This window comes from Carya illinoinensis, chromosome 3 (assembly GCF_018687715.1).
Source record: "Carya illinoinensis cultivar Pawnee chromosome 3, C.illinoinensisPawnee_v1, whole genome shotgun sequence".
NCBI classification, from domain to species: domain Eukaryota; kingdom Viridiplantae; phylum Streptophyta; class Magnoliopsida; order Fagales; family Juglandaceae; genus Carya; species Carya illinoinensis.
Genome location: NC_056754.1, coordinates 40,547,542 through 40,560,834, shown reverse-complemented (window position 1 = coordinate 40,560,834; position 13,293 = coordinate 40,547,542). Strand labels below are relative to the sequence as shown.

The window sequence follows — 13,293 nt, the reverse complement described above, 5'->3', positions numbered from 1 at the left end:
GTTCGAGTTTGCCCATTTAACCCATTATAGAACATCTGAACTTGCAACCAATCTGGCAATCCATGTTGTGGGCAACGTCGAACCAAGTCTTTATACCTCTCCCACGCTTCATAGAGTGACTCAAAATCATTTTGCTTGAACTGGCCAATCTCACTCCTGAGTTGGGCTGTTTTTGCAGGAGGAAAGAATTTAGCAAGAAACCTCTCAGCCATGTCCTGCCAACTAACGATGCTTCCTGGTTGTAGAGATTGTAGCCAACCTCTAGCCTTGTCCCTCAAAGAGAAAGGAAACAATCTCAGTCTAATGGTGTCTTCAGTAACACCATTGATCTTCACAGTGTCACAAATCTCCAAGAACACAGCCAAATGAATATTGGGACCATCCAGTGGCGATCCGCTGAATTCAGCCTGCTGCACCATGCTAATCAAAGCTGGTTTGAGCTCAAAGTTGTTGGCATTGATTGGTTGGCGCATTATGCTCGAGTAATTTCCATTCACAACTGGCCGTACATAGTCCTTCAAGGGGCGTGGTAGTACCTCACGATCTTCTTCAGCCATGGCTAGTATCTTATTTCTTCTTAGTGATCTAAGAGTTCTTTCAATCTCTGGATCAACAGGAATAATATCACGAGATCTAGCACGGCGCATCCAATGTCAAAAACACACCTGTAGAACAAATTAAAATAAAATTCTAAATTAAAACCAAGATTACTTTGTATCGATATTGACAAAAAGAATAAGAATAAACCAATCCCCGGCAACGGCGCCAAAAACTTGGTCGGTGCAAAACTGCAAGTGCACAGTATCGTGGTTTTATAGTAAAGTAATAAGAAGAGTATAGTCCTCAGGGATTGGTACCTTACTCTTGCCAAATACCAAAATTATACTAATCTCAATTTTATCTAGAGGAATCGCTAAGGTTTTTGTAGTTGCAAATAAAACTAGATCAACTCAAAGAGAAATAAGCAAAGAAAAGAAAACTGACGTTCAAAGATCAAATTCAATGGGGAAGAAAACTTCTAGGAAATCGATTTCACCTAATTCTTCACTATGCTTTTCTCATCCAGCTAATTTAACTTAAACCTCTTTTGTCTATTAGCAAATCTCTAATTCATCCAAAAGCCTCTTTCGATAGTCAATTGGAATTGACTCTTGGTTATCAATTCACACAAGAATATGCAAATTCAATAATCAAGAACGCAATAAGATCAATGATTTAATGACTACATAGGTTCATACAAGTCTTTCGATCTCTATACTTACCTATGCTGAAATATCCAAGATCTACCCTATGATTCCCTCTTTCTATAGCAAATCACAAGATTACTTATCATCTGATCAATGGCCAGTTAATTAGAAGCAATAAATTCAGAATAAATCAGATAAATAAAGAGAGAATTGCATTAAATTAGCATAGACAATCAAGCATAGTTCGGAAATAGGTTACATCGTTTTCCTAGAATGAAGAAAATTTAGCTCATGCTAGAAATGGAATTCAACATAAACGAATTCACCATAATTGTTCTGAGAAGATGGAAAGAAGAAAATAAACACTGAAAAATCCTCCTTGCAGCCTCAACTCGTCGTCAAAAGCTCAAGGGAACGATTCAACGCTTTTCTCTAGTCCGTGCTCGTGTATGATTCCAACGTACGTGCAATAATTGGAATTCCGTCTCCAAAAGAAATGAATTGAATCCTTCTAGCTGTATTTTTCTGTCCCAAAGAGTGTTCTCCAGTCAAAACTCGCGGCCCTAGAGTGAAAAATTGCTTTTATATGGTGTCACGGCGGAAAACCTAAAATCTGTCAAAATACGATGTTCGCTCGAGCGGGGTGTCGAGCGCGCATCGAGCGTCCGACTCTGTCTGATTTTGCTCGAGCATCCTATCGAGCGTTCGACTCTGCCTGATTTCGCTCGAGCGGCCAATGTCTCCGCTCGAGCGATCTTCGTTTTTCAGCAACCCGCTCGAGCTCCCTGTCGAGCGGCAGTCGAGCCTTTGAATCTGCCTGAATTCGCTCGAGCGGCCAAAAGCCTCCGCTCGAGCGAACTTGTAAAATCTGCAATATGAAATTTTTGCAAGTCACAACCCAGGGGACATCACTCAGTTTATTCCGCTCCCGAGTGACCAGAGGAGCTCCACCGAGATAATACCCCATCCCGGCTTGGGGTCGTGATACACACGCACCCGTAAGTCCACTTACGCCAATAAACAGGCTTTTCACAATTAAACAAAAACACACGTACATGCACCATGTAAATGCTATATCAATGCACACAAATAATCAACCAACATAATTCAATAAAACAAGCAACTCTGTCCTCCATCCATCTGACCCCCGAACTCCTCGGACTCAGTTTGGAATCAACCAACTAGCAGATAAAATATTTATTAAATGAGCAAAATATATTTAAATCTAAAAGTAGAGTTTGGAAAATACTTACAACGCTATATGGTATTTTTAGAAAGCTCGCGGCGTTGCAAACGGCAGAGGAAGAGCAACGTAACAGTGTAATTTACACTGTTGCCGTGGGTAATAAATTACCCATTTTCAAACGGGGACAAACCAAGGCACAAAATTGATAGGGAATGGTCTTGAGATATTTATGAAGCTAAAGGAAACGAGGTTTGGCCGTGGGTGGTGGTGGAAATGGCGGTCGAAGGCCAAAAAGGGGCTGAACGGAGTTCAGCTCGTGGGAGCTGCTCCGGCAATGGATCGAGGCTGGAATTTGGTGGTTTAGGTCGGTAAGAGGTAGGGGAAGAAGCTGTGAAAAGATGGTGGCCGGAGGTGGTGCGACGGCGCCGGAAACGATGAAAAACCGTATGGCTTGGAGGAGCTCGTGGTGGCTAACGGTGGCTCGGATGGAGGTGAAACTTGGTGGGGATGTTCACCGGTGAGAGGGGAAGAAAACTGGGTGGGTGGTGTAGGCCACGCCGCCAGCGAGCGGCGGTTCTGGCCTGCGAAAGCAACCGGCGACAGGGGCAAAAACAGAGCAGGTGCAGCGACTTCCGGCGGCTCTTGAAGGCTAACGGCTGGTCCGATGGCTCTGAAAATTGGTGTGGATGATCTCTGGTGGAAGGGGAAGAGAATGGTGGTGGTAGTGCACTAAACGGTGGCCGGACGGCGGAGAAATGGGCGGTTAAAGGGGCGGCGACGGGAAGGGGTAGGAGAAGGGGGCTGCGCGGGGAGAGAGAAAACGGGAAGAAAAAGAAGAAGAAAAAGAAAGAAAAGAAAGAAAAGAAGAAAAAGAAAAGGAAAAAGGGAAAAAGAAAAAGAGGAAAGAAAAGAAATGAGGTCCAATCCTCACTCCGGAGACCAAAAACCGATCCGCCAAAAACGATATTAAAAACTGTAAAACGACTAAAATAAATTAAACACAACATCAAATAAATTAAAACCAATTTAAAATACATTAATTTAAAATAAATAAACCAATATATTAATTAAAATAAAAACAACAATTCAGTGAAAATACACGTAAAAGCGGGTCATCACATATATAATATATAAAATACTATATTAAATAAATGATATATAATATACAATTAATAAAGATTATTTTTTCACTTAATCAACGAAAATTGAGTATACATGAAATACTATAATATTATATATAATAATATATAACATTATAGTACCAATACGTTCGAACATACATGTTATACGTTCGAACGTATTTGAAAAATGGGCGGGTTTGTTCCCGCTTAAGTTTGGAACCTTAAAACATTTGAACGTTTTATATTTACGTTCGAACGTTAAATTGATGCCGTGGGCGGGATTATAAATATGTTCGAACATATTGTTTAGAATTTTGGCAGAATAACTTAGAGTTCGAACGTACAATATATTACGTTAGCAAGAGAGTGAAACGTTCGAACGTTCATTAATGAACGTCTGAACGTTTATTGTATTAGAAGCAGAATATAAAACTTTCACGCACGGGAAAGCAGATCCATTTGCTTCATCCTGTGCGTGAAGGATTTAAGAGCTGCACACAGAGTTTTAGAGAGAGAGAGAGAGGAAGAAGAGGAGGCTTAGAGTGAGAGAGGATAGAGAGAGTGTTAGAGTGAGAGATGGTTAGAGTGAGATAGATTGAGTTAGGGAGAGATTTTGTGTTTTTTTTTTTTTTTGTGTATTTGTTTTTTCCTCCCAAAGGAGAAAGTAAGGTAAATTTTTCAAATGTTAATGTATTTACAATTTATATTATATTTGTCAATTTGTTTTATATGTATTTAACTACCTAGTTTTGTGAATTTTTTGAATGATTGTTTGTTGTAGATTGTTGAAAACTTGTGATTTGTAAGAGGAGGATATTGTGAGCACAAGGTATATTATACTAAACTCTATTATTAAATTTTGTTGTCAATTTTGTTGACGGATTGTTATTGTGAAATTTTTGATATATAGTTTATTGTGGATTATTTGTGTAATATCTGTGAAGGATTGTTTATTGTGTAATATGTGTGATTAAAGAATTTATATATATATATATATATTATAGTATTTATGTAGTGTGATTATTTCTTGTGCAATATATGCAATATATTTATTATATTTGAAATTATATAATAACATTAAGATTTTTTAGATTAAGAATCCCTAATACAAATTAGATTAAGAACTAATATAATACAAATAATATTATATTATGTAGTATAACATAATTATACTATAACAATTAAAATTTATTAGATTAAGAACTAATATAATACAAATTATATTAAACTATATAGTATAATATAATTATACTATAACAATTAAAATTTATTAGATTAAGAACTATTATAATACAAATTATAATAAAGTATATAGTATAATATTAGTAAATAAGAAATAAAGATCCAATGAAAGGATACTGGCTTGACCTTCACGAACCCCAGAGGTGTGAGCGGCCATCCCAAAATGTGGTATGTATGGTTGGAGTATGTCTGTGAATAAAAAAGATAGAAATGTCCAGAGTCTCCTCTCTAGTTTTCTCTCAAGGTTCTCTCTTGGGAGAATAATAGAGGTGGTGTTTTGTCCCTGAGGGGTGGTCTCTTTTCCAGTCTCGGTGGTGTTAGTTTAGTATGGAAGGTTTGCAAAATCTGTGGTGTAATCTACGATTGAGTGAGGTGGAGGATGCATCAATTGTGTTGGAGGATGTGGAGGTTTTCAGTGGTGAAGAGTAAGGGTGATCTGAGTTTGATAGGGAAAATATGGTGTGATAGACAACTGGGGAAGCAGGTGGTGGAGTCGACTATGGCAAGAATCTGGAGGCTTAGCAAACCTGCTGTCTTAAAGGAAGTTGGTAGGAATGTGTTTGTGCTGAGTTTTGCAACTCACGCTGATAAGGAAAGAATTGAAGCAGGAAGGCCATGGTTTTTTTATGGCCAATTATTTGTGATTATCCCATTTGATGGCATTACTCCAGTACAGGCTTTGAAGTTTGATGTTGCACCTTTCTGGGTGCAATTCCATAATCTTCCTTTATTTGGTATGAATAAGGAGTATGGGGTCAAGTTGGGTGGATCTATTGGCAATGTTTTAGATGTGGATGTTGATCATGATGAGGTAGGATGGGGTAGTTGCCTCAGAGTCAAGATTATGATTGATCTAAAAAAACCACTGGCTTGAGGAAGGACCTACACGGTGCAAGGAACTAAAGTGTGGTGTCCTATTCAGTATGAGAAGCTCCCTAGATTTTGTTTTACATGTGGTAGAGTCATACATGAAAATTCCACTTGTCAATTGGAACCTCAAGCAACTCCTCAGTTTGGTGCTTGGTTGCGGGCAGAGTCCAGTTTCAAGAGGAAATGGGAATCATTGCAGGAGCATAACATCAAAGGTGGTGCCATGAACAATGGGGTGATGCAGGAGCAGAATAAGGTGGTGGTTGGTGGTGCAGTGGTGGCTGAGGCCACAACAGGTAACATAAGTTCTCATTCATTGCACCATTATGAGGGGAGCATTCATTCAGGTATAAAGGTAGGAATAAAGGCATCAGTTACAGAATGTAATAGTCAGCAGGAAGCTTCTGATGTTATAACGCCTGTTGTGAATATTGAAGCTGAAGTAATTACTGAAGATCATATGTACAAAGTAGGTGATATTGGGCCTACCAATGGGCCTATTGGGGCTGAATATGGGCTGTCTAATGCAAATGGAGGGGAGTGTGCAAAGTTTGTCCAAGTAACTCAAGACCACCTGAATGAGTCTCAAAGTGATCAAGCTCAACCATTGCAGAGAAGGTGCACCAGAAGCATTTGGAAGAAAAGAGCCAGGGCAGCTTATCATGTCTCAACTGAGTAGTTGCCAATCCAAGCTGAGGAAGAAGTCAAAAGGAAGAGATCATTGGAGGGGAATGCTGATGATGAAGCACTTGGAAGTGGGCATAAAAGAGGTAAGTACACAGTTTTATCCAATGATGTTGATAAAGGATTTCTTTCTAGAAGAGGAAATAAACAATTGGGATCGGCAGTGGCTGTACAACAGCACTGCCGAGATCAATGAGTTTCATAAGCTAGAATTCTCGTGGGCTTGGGAACCCATTGGGAATTCAAGTTCTATCTGACTTGGTCAGAAAAGAAGCCCCTGAGATTTTATTTTTACAAGAAACCAGAATGCATTCTCGAGCTATGGAAAGGTTGAAGTTTAAATTGGGTTTTTTTGGTTGTTTAGCTGTAAGTAGTGAAGGGAGAAGTGGAGGAATAGCTTTATATTGGAAGAAGAAATATAGTGTTAAAGTTCAAAGTTTTTTGAAGTGTCATATTCATGCTAAGGTAACTGAGGAAGGAGTAATTGGTGATTCTTGGTGGCTGACTGGCTTTTATGGTCAACCAGAAGTGAGTAAAAGGCATGAGTCATGGTCATTGTTGAGGTCTCTAAAAGTTCATCCTGATATAGGTTGGATTATTTTGGGAGATTTCAATGAGATCATGAGTAATAACGAGAAAAGTGGTGGTAGAGCCAAACCAGAAAGACAATTGAAGGCTTTTAGAGATGTTGTTGAGGAATGTCAAGTGCGTGACATGGGGTTTAGAGGCAGTCCTTTTACTTGGTGTAATGGGAGGGAAGAGGGTCAGACAATTAGTGAGAGGCTTGACAAATGTTTTTCGAATTTGAAATGGCACTCTTGTTATCCAATGGATGTGGTCATTCAGGGAATAGTGGCTTATTCATACCATAAGCCTATTATTCTAAAACTGTCAGATGAGGTGCAAGAGGGACCAAGTAGGAAATTGTTTCATTTTGAGGCAATGTGGATTGAAGATTCTGGATGTAAGCAAGTGGTAGATGGTGCTTGGAAAGCTGTTGAAGGAAGAAAGGAACTTAGTATAGTTATGAAGAAGATTGAGTACTGCAGTGAAAAACTGTCACTTTGGAATCGAGCAAGCTTTGGCAATGTGCAAAGATGTTTAAGGTTGGCTCAAGAAAAACTCAGAATGGCTCACCAGACTGACCCTTTATCACTGAATAGACAACATATTCAACAGGCAAGAAAGGATGTCCAACAATGGCTGCAAAGAAGTGAAATAATGTGGAAATAGAGATTTAAGGTTATGTGGTTGGCTGAGGGAGATAGGAATTCTAAATTTTTCCACCATAAAGCATCCCAAAGGAAAAAGAAGAATTTCATTAAAGGGGTAAAAGGCTCAACTGGAAGGTGGCAAGTCCATGAGGCCAGAGATAGAGTTATTAATGAGTATTTTCATAATCTTTTTGCAGCAGCTGAGGAACTAGGCAATATGGATTTCTTGCAAGATCTAAATGGTAGAATTGATCCTCAGATGGTAGAACAACTTGATGCAACTTTCACAGCTGAGGAAGTCAAGAGAGCATTAGATGAAATGCACCCTACAAAAGCACCTGGACCCGATGGAATGGCCTTTATCTTTTATCAAAAATTCTGGTCTATTGTTGGTACTGATGTCACTCATGTAATGCTTAAAGCTCTTAACAGTGGTTCATTCCCTTTGGAGATTAATCATACTTTTATCACATTGATCTCTAAGAAGAAACTACCAGAATTTGTTTCTGACTATAGGCCTATCAGTTTGTGTAATGTTATTTATAAGTTAATCTCAAAGGTCTTAGCAAATAGACTAAAGTCAGTTTTGCCTACTGTTATTTCTCCATTATAGACAGCTTTTGTACCAGGAAATATAATGTTCTTGTGGCATATGAAATGGTGCACTTTTTAAGAAGGAAGAGGAGTGGTAAAGATGGATTCATGTCTCTAAAGCTGGATATGAGCAAAGCTTATGATCGAATCGAATGGAAGTATCTTGAGGAGGTGATGAGACAGATGGGGTTCGGCTCAAAATGGATTCAATTGCTGATGTTTTGTGTCACAACAGTCTCCTTTTCTATTCTTGTAAATGGAGAACCTAAAGGGCCAATTCAACCAACTCGTGGACTAAGACAAGGGGATCTCATCTCTCCATATCTATTCCTACTATGTACTGAGGGTCTCATAACATTGCTGAACAAGGCAAATGTGCAACAACAGATTGAAGGCTTTCAAGTATAGAGGTGCTCCTAAGCTGAATCACCTACTGTTTGCAAATGATAGTATTCTATTCTGTAGAGCTAATATGCAATCTTGCTCAGTTTTGCAACATAGACTTGATATATATGAAAAAGCATCTGGACAGAAGATCAATAGAGCAAAGACTTCAATGGTTTTCAGTCACAATGTACTTTCAGCCCCGAGAATGGAGATTATGCAGTTTTGGGGTGTTACTCACTTTCAGCAATATGAGAAATATCTTGGATTGCCACCTATGGTTGGAAGAGGAAAGTACCAAGCTTTTTCAGTGTTGAAGCATCGGGTATGGTCTAAATTACAAGGTTGGAAGGAAAAACTTTTATCACAAGGAGGAAAAGAAGTGTTGCTGAAAGTTGTAGCTCTATCTATACCTACTTATACTATGAGCTGTTTTAAATTGCCTAAGTCCCTATGTGTTGAACTTGAGAGCTTAATGGCAAGATTCTGGTGGGGTCAGAAGCAAGATGAAAGAAAATTAAGCTGGATTAGATGGAGGAGGATGTGTGAGTCAAAGATGGAAGGAGGTATGGGGTTTAGAAGTGTTCAAATGTTTAATAAAGCCCTGCTAGCCAAGCAAGGATGGAGGATAATGCATGAAGAATCTTCCCTTTTACATAAGATTTTTAAAGCAAGATACTTCCCAACAACTAGTTTTTTTGACTCAAGATTGGGTGTGAATCCTTCTTATCTATGGAGAGGTATTTGGGAAACTAAGAACAGTTTGCTAAAAGGGTGCAGGTGGAGGGTTGGCAATGGTCTATCCATAAATATTTGGACTAATTATTGGTTACCAAAACAAAAGTTGCTATCCATGGTGGTTGATATTCCTCCTGAAGCAGGATTACATAAAGTATCTTCTTTGATGATGCCAGAACAGAATAGTTGGGATGTTGAGAAGGTGAGAAGTGTTTTGCCAGCAAGAGAAGCTACTGAAGTTTTAAGTATTCGATTGCCTATGGATAATATACCTGACATACGCATATGGGAACATGAGATAAGTGGAATTTTCAGTGTTAAAAGTGCATATGAATTTTTCAAGACTATTGAGCAGAATGGAGATGAGGCTGAAAGTTCCAGAGCAGAAGATGAAAAATTATTATGGAAGCACTTATGGAAGTTGCATGTTCCTCAAAGAGTTAAGGTTTTTGCATGGAGAATGTGTAAGAACATTCTTCCAACTTTTCAAAACTTGAAGAGTCGAGGAGTGATAGAAGAAGCTACCTGTTACTGCTACCAAACAGAAGATGAAGATCTACCTCATGCACTGATTTATTGTCCTGCTGTTGTTAATTGTTGGTTATAGGTATTCCCTTCTATAATTCAAGTAACAGAAAGGATGCAAATCATACAATTAGCTATTGCTATAATTAAAAGAAGAAGAACAGGAGAGTTAGAGAAGTTTTTCCTACTTGCATGGGGGCTTTGGTATAGAAGGAATCAGAGTATATATAAGGGAAACATTCTATCAATTCAGCAAGTGATGGAACATGCTTTTACCTTATACCAGGAACATAAAGCTACAATAGAGGCCACGAAGATCAAACACAAGTACAAGTGTCAATGGCAGCCTCCTCCAGAAGGTGTTTTGAAGTTGAACATTGATGGCGCTCTCTTTAGTGATCAATGTAAAGCTGGTATTGGTGCTGTGTTGCGTGACAAGGAAGGGAAGGTTATATTTGCAGGAAGCAAATCTGAACCTGTTATAGCCGATCCTATGGAAATTGAACTTCTTGCTATGTTAAGGGGTTTGCAATTATGTGTGTCCCTTGGAATTACAGCTCTTCGAGTAGAGTCTGATTCTTTGTTAGCAGTTCAAGAGCTGGAGAAGGAAGGGTATTCTACTACTTTATGGGGTGGATTGATTAAAGAGGTTAAGACTATGCTTCAAAGGTATCAAAATTGGTCCATTCACCATAAGGGAAGGGAAGCAAATGGAGTTGCTCATGCTTTGGCTCGTTTTGCATGGAATTTAGATGATATATGTATTTGGTGGAACTCAATTCCAGATTGTATCTCCCAAGCTATTTGGGTTGATTCAACTTTGTAATGCTTGAGTTTGATGAATAAAATTTATACTTTCCTATAAAAAAAAAAAGAAATAAATAAGTACTATAACATATAATAGTACTTATATAATAACATTAAAATTTATTAGATTAAGAATCCATAAGTATAATAAAAAAAAATATATAGTATTTATCTATAATAAATATAGTGAGATAATAGTTGTGTTATTTTGTTAAACTAGAGAGAGATATTGTAAATATGCTCATAACCTTCCCTGTCTTGTAGAGAAAGGGTTAAGAATTATCTTGAAGAAATGTCTGTCAAGTTACTTGACTCTCAAATTCTATCCGGCCTTGAGGGTTGTAAAGGTCGAATAGTTTGTGACAGTTTAGTAATTGGACATTCTTGTTAGGCATGTTCTTTAAGGTAATTCTCAACCCTTCTCTACAAGAAAGGTAGTGTGTGAGTATATTCTTCTATCTAAACTTTTGTTTAACAATATATAACACATGGGAATTCTTGTTTGTAGTTTTTAATTCAATGAACATGGTTCAGGTATTGTTGGTAGTGTTTTTTGTAAGATATTGTATGACATTGCATAAATAACCTTAGACCCATTTGGGAATTAGTGTACATTTAGGTGTACACTAATTCTTGAATTGTCTAGTGTGGACAGTTTGAGATTATATTAGCTGTATTGCACATTCATGTTATTCCTACTGAACACTTTTAGTATGAAGTTTTGGTATCCTTCTTTATTGATCTTCGGGTATACTGTTCATAGGGTCACAATCCCTCTATGTGAACATGTATACTTGGAGAACTATGGGGAGATGCTGCCGAAATTTCTACTGAGGTGGAAAGTAGTAGAGTGACGGAACTTGTGCAATATGGATAATATAATCTCGAATGGGATAGGACCAACTACCTTGAGAAAGAGTAATTTGAATGGGAGCATGACATGCATGTGTATTATAGTATAATACGTGTTACTAATAATTAGATGTTTATAGAAATGAATAAAAGTTGGATGCGGCTAGGCGATAGACTTGGAAAGGATTATATACCCTATGCACGTGGAGTAAGAACCTTTATTAATTTTACAAGGGCCTTTGCTGATAGTCGAGGTTATATTAAGTGTCCATGTCGAGGTTGTAAAAATTTGTGTGCGATAGGGTTGGATGAAGTTGAAAGTCATATATTTGTGAATGGTATGGATTTGAGGTATACTCGATGGGTACTGCATGGTGAGCCGTATACACAATCAGCGGATAGATTATTCAGTCATCCGAATTATTCGGGGCACATGGATGACGATTATGAGCGAGATGAGAGGGAGGAGATGTTGAGTGATATTGGAGCTGGGATGTTTATGGATGAGGTTGACGACAATGCCTCAAGTGGTTGAGGGAATGATTCTGGGAATTTTCCTGCAATGTGGGAAGATGCAAAGCGCGAACTGTATCCATGCTGTACAAAACATTCCAAAATGTCGTTTATTGTATGGTTGCTTCACATTAAGTCATTGTGTGGGATGTCGACCAAAGCAATAAACATAGTATTAGACTTATTTAATGAAGTGCTTCCTGAAGGGTCCGCATTGCCAAAGAACTTTTATGAAGTGAAACAGTTGAGAAAGGGATTAGGATTTGAGTATAAGTCTATACATGCATGCAAGAATGATTATGTTTTATTTTGGAAGGAGAACGAAGAGAAACAAGAATGTCCTGTATGTAGAGAGTCGAGGTGGAAGGGTAAGAAAAGCCTTCCAATTAAAGTCTTGCGATATTTTCCATTGAGACCTAGGTTGCAAAGATTATATATGTGTAAGAAAACAGCTCAAGATATGAAGTGGCACAAGGAGAAAAGAGTTAATAATAACGGATTTATGAGGCACCCAACTGACTCACTTGCGTGGCAATCTTTCAATAATTAGTATCCAGAGCTTGGGATAGAAGCTCGGAACGTGCGTCTGGGACTCACAACAGATGGATTCAACCCTTTTGGAAATATGAGTACAAGTTATAGCACTTGGCCTGTAGTGTTGATTCCGTACAACCTTCCACCATGGAGGTGCATGAAGGCGCCCAACTTTTTGTTAACTTTACTTATCCCTGGCCTGAGATCACCTCGGCATGACATTTACGTATATATGCAGCCGTTAATTGAAGAGCTGAAAGAGTTATGGGAAACAGGTGTTAGAACTTATGATGCATCGACGTCGACAACTTTTCAGATGCATGTTGTGGTAATGTGGACGATAAATGACTTTCCAGTACATGAGAATCTTTCCGCCTGGAGTACTAAAGGGAAGTTAGCATGTCCAACGTGTAATAAAGAAACTACTAGTAAGTGGTTAAAATATTCTAAAAGTTGTGTTTCATGGGTCATCGACGTTATCTACCAAAAAATCATGCATGGAGAACAGAATCCGCTAAGTTTGATGGGCGAGTAGATGATAGAATTGTGCCAAATGAGTTGTTTGGGGAAGAGATACTGGAACAATTGATACATGTGGCAGCGAACAATTTTGGTAAAGGTCGGGGAAAGAATAAGAGAAAACGAGGTGCGGCAGAATTGAATTGGACAAAGCGTAGTATGTTTTTTGACTTGCCGTATTAGTCATCCTGCATGTTACGACATAGTTTGGATGTAATGCACATAGAGAAGAATATTTGTGATAATATACTGGGTACATTGATGAGCATTAGTAAAAAGATGAAAGATACGATTAAGACGAGGAAAAATCTTGAGAGAATGGG

General features: G+C 38.4%; 1 non-coding gene across 1 annotated transcript; it reads left to right on the top strand.

Moving 5' to 3' along the window:
• The first annotated feature begins 57 nt into the window (after positions 1-57).
• On the top strand, positions 58-164 carry LOC122305853. Its single transcript, XR_006241278.1, has one exon. It is a non-coding gene; the product is annotated as a small nucleolar RNA R71 (small nucleolar RNA).
• Positions 165-13,293: the final 13,129 nt, after the last annotated feature.